Genomic DNA, 4685 nt, shown 5'->3' with positions numbered 1-4685 from the left:
CTGGTTCCACAATACTGGAGCCTGATAGCTGAAGGCCCTGGCCCCCAGTCTACTTCCAGAGACTCTAGGAACCACAAGTAGCCCCGCATTCTGGGAGCGCAGTGCTCTAGTGGGACAATAAGGTACTATGAGCTCTTCTAAGTATGATGGTGCTTGACCATTTAGAGCTTTGTAAGTCAGGAGGAGGATTTTAAATTCGATCCTATATTTCACTGGAAGCCAATGTTCTCACTTCTCCAGTGGAATATCCCAACAGTTGCCAGAAAGACTGGTACAACATTTTGTGCAGGCATTCATGGTTCCCAGGGGATGTATCCTAATGATTTTAATAATCCCCTGAATTTTCCTGTAGCGCTGGCAGCAGGTTGATGTTTTAAATATCTCAACAACTATTGCATGGATTAACGTGAAATCTGGTTCAGACATACTGTATGTAGATGTTCCTCCCGCGATGCAATTGTAAAAACTTATACATATGATAGCTTAACTTTTCATCCCCATCAGTTGTTTATGATCAAATACCTTCAAAACTAATGACATTCAGCCTCAGCTGTACTTTGTATTTCTTGCTAATTAGCAAATGTTAGCTCACACTAAACAAAGATGTTGAATATGGAAACCCTGCAAAGAATCCGAATGTTAGCATTGTCACTGTGAGTTTATAAGTAGCATTTAGCCCAAAGCACCACTGTGCTTCAGTATGGCCTCACAGAGCTGCTAGCATGGCTGTAGTGTTGTTTCAAAATGTATGCACTTATTTATTAGGCCACATCGTAATTCATGTGTTGTTCCTCCTTGAATATGAAGCACATGTTTTTCCCCTCTTCCTTTCTCTCTTCTATATCAACACAGTGAAGGTTATTGGGGAGGCATGCTGCAGATTAGATACCAAAGCCATTATAAATCACATGGGCAGGATCAGTAGAGAGGAAGGCTATGGTGTAAATTTTCCAGTGTGAAAGCATTGCCTCCCACACTTGACACAGTTAATCAGGAAGCTCTATCTGACGTCCATAAATAGCCCCACATTAGTCAGTTCACACCGCCTCAGCATTCTGCATGAGACGCATGTGGACAACACTACTGTGACTTCATAATAAAACGTAGGAGTGTCCACAAGCTGAGGCCATGCACTGGTAAAGTCAGTTTCAAACTTCACTGAATTCATTAGGCTTGTGCTATTTCTGAATGCTGTTGTAGAGGGCTGCCTCACATTCTGACCCTCTGTAAGGGAAATGAAAACTGGCTGATGGAATGAAGGTTTTTGTCCTCAGGGAGCTTGGCGAGATAGAATACGTGGAGCCGTTTTCTTCATGACACTGTTTTCATTTAACAATATCCAACTTTAACTCACAGCGAGGTGCAGACCAGTGTTATCTAGTCTTCATCAGAGTGGTGTCTGACAGGTGTCAGGCGGCTTATAGATCACTACGTCTACTAAGTATACAAAATCACATTATTATCATCTTCTTTTAACGCTTCAAAATAAGCAACAACAAACAGACCAGACTTACTCTTGAATATCTCCTAAATATTCACCTGGATACAGACATTCACATGAATTTGAATATATATATATATATATATATATATATATATATACAGTATAAATACAGTAGTATCTATGGTGATCTGTATTTCTATGTTCACACTACGAGCGACAAACAGGCTACAAGTCATTTTCAATGGAAGCCGGTGACATGAAGCTACAAACTGACACCTGACACTTGTTGCTGCATGATGGGCTTGATGCGCTACAAATCAAAGTTGACCAATCATATGTTTCCACCAGTCCCCTGCTCTCCATCTAAAAGATAAAAGAAAAACATATTTATTTCCCAGTGTTATTTATCCCTAATCTTTTTATCTTTTAAACTGTCATTAAACCTTTGAAATAACATCATTTGCTGCAGCAGTCCCTTCATATTTCAACTTTATCTGATTGTAAAACTTCCTTTATCACTGCTATCGGTTTTAGAATTAAATAATCTCTTGCAATGATAAAATGTCATTCAGTTTCCACTGGGTATTACGGTGATTGACATCTCTGTGCCGAGTTACAGTAATCACCTAAAAGAGGACGGCGATGGATGGCGGCTGTGCAAATGTCAATTAGATATTGCCTGTCGGAGCTGAGACTTAATATTCTCCTCACAGAGGAGTCCTCATGGGGCAGTCTGGACTGGAAAGTAATAATTAAGCAAAGCTCTAATTGTTTCATACACAGTCAGGTTTTATGAACCCTTCCTACCTCGGAGCCGCTCAAACCCCAAAGTGCTTAAAAATCCGCCTCTACAAAACACATCTTAAACTTCTGTTTGAGTCGAGATCAGATGCACAGCTTCAGTCCAGACAAGCATGCAGTGTTTCTCATCCACCGAGAGCAGCGCCGCTTTGAATAATATATGGCAGAATGTTTCGGGACTTCATACATTATAATAAAGCTTTGTAGCATCACCACTTTAACCCTAAGATTTACATCCAGCCTCTGAGGCCATGAAAACCTACTCTCTGTTGGTGTGAGCAATAGGATCCTACACAAACACATATTCTGCCAAAAAACTATAATAATTAAACAAGATAAACAATAACAATAAAACATTCACAGGGCTAGAGCACGCTTACCTCATTATGATACAACTTTTTGGTTTGAAGAAAAGAGGAAGTGAAGCGCTCTCGTACAGCACAATTGAGTCCATCACTGTAATTCTTACTTTGTAGCTTAGGGCTCCTGCACACGGCCTGCGTTGCGTGAGCATGTCCGTTTTTATTTCATCTCCCATGTTACCAGGTTAGAGCTTGCACACCGCCGGCCTGAAACGCACGTCTCAGGCGCTGCTCGACCCGCGCCGAAAACGCGTGCATGCTAGAAATAGGAGCGACGCCTATTTTTCACGCGACACGCAAGCTTATTGGAAGCGTTTTCTGGCAAAATAGAATACGAAAAGATGTTTATATGTCATTTTGACACGAACACATAATAAATGACATTTTGATGTTTGAAAGTCTCTAGGTTTTGACATAACTGCAGATATAAATGTAATTTCCAAAAAATAATAATTAATAATTATTGATTTTTAAATATTGCACCTGTCAGTACAGAACGAAATATTCTGTAGCCTATTTTGACGTCAATACTGCCGGGGTGTAAACACATGTGTACAGACAAGGCTAGAAGACAGAAAACGGCACACAGCCGCCACGCAACTGACACGCAATAGAAACGCCACGCTCACGCCACGCAGGCAGTGTGCAGGAGCCCTTATTTGGAGCTGTTGCCCAACAGGTTTATTGCTTATGCAGCGCAGCGATTTTCACTAAATCACGCTAGTCGTGTCAGAAGATTTTTACGGAGGCAGCTGATACTGAGGGAGTAATTTTTTTGTTTTACTTCACCGTCCTCGGGCACATTTAGCAATCACACTGATGCCAACCGAATAGTGCCCTGGCCTACCTCTTTCACCACTATTCAAACAAACCGTACTTGGGGGTCAAACTTGCTTGGGTAGTTTACCTGGGCCAAGTGTGAGTATGCCCTTAGAGCATTTTTGGTTATTTCAATTAAGATATTTCTCACCTTCATCTTCACCTTGCAGAGAAACTAAGTTTACAGACTTCACACTGAAATGGATTCACATTGGCAAACTGACAAAGTCTAATTCTTTTCTGTGTGAGATTCAGCTCACCTCACAGAGTCCTGCTGGTTGAGAAAGAGCTTTACAATCTGTAGGTTGTGGGTTCAAATCATACATAGACTGTTTATATTTTCCTTCTGTCTACCCTTTAGAGGGCTGTTTCATAAAGGTGTCTCTTATTGTGAAAAGAGATTGACACTGATTGGTTCTTCTTTTAGTACGATGAGTAAAAACATTTTCCTGAATTGTGAAGTAACTCATATCTCTGTTGAAATGTAGAGCTGCAGAGGAGTTTTAACCTGTCAGCAGCTGCTGATGGAGCTCGCGCTGATGAAAATAAACATATTCAAAGATCTTTTGGACAAAAAGCAGACAAATGTTATTTATTTATCCTGAAACACAACCTCGGGCTGAAACCCACAAGAGTCAATTGTCCTCATGTAGACCTGATAGCTAAGCTGGTAGAGAAAGAGCTTTATCATCTGAAGGTTATGGGTTTGACTCCCACCTGGATTGGTTATGAGTTCCAGATGTCAGAAGGCTATTTCATAAAGGGGTGGTTACCCCTTTTAAACAGTAGATCATACATGATCCATTAAAATACCCTTAATAGGAAAGGTAGGATTGTCTCAAATTTAAAGAAAGCAAAAAAGTTTTTAACCATTTCATCTATTGTAATCCATTTATTTATTGATTAATCAACATGAAACCTGGCATGAACCCCCCTAAATGTGGAGCAACTGAGTTTGCACTTTAAATTACAAATGAAGGTCCTTTTTATAGTACAAATTATAAGTGCACTGTATGAGCACAATACAGCTGCCTCCTTGTATCTCTCTTCGTATCCCTTTTGTAATATCTGACATATTTGTAAAATGCAATTAGCCACATGGGATTGAAAGTGTTCTATACGGCAACATTTGACTGTGTGACTTATGACAATTAAAAAGACTTAAGTCTTTCATTATTCTTTATATTTCATGGGGAAATGTTTCATCATTGCCGTGTACTGTAGTGACAGTACAGCCCATGATGAAAGCCTCTCTGAAA

The sequence above is a fragment of the Perca flavescens genome, chromosome 7, assembly GCF_004354835.1.
Source record: "Perca flavescens isolate YP-PL-M2 chromosome 7, PFLA_1.0, whole genome shotgun sequence".
In the NCBI taxonomy this organism is placed as follows: Eukaryota; Metazoa; Chordata; class Actinopteri; order Perciformes; family Percidae; genus Perca; species Perca flavescens.
This window is presented reverse-complemented; position numbering follows the sequence as displayed.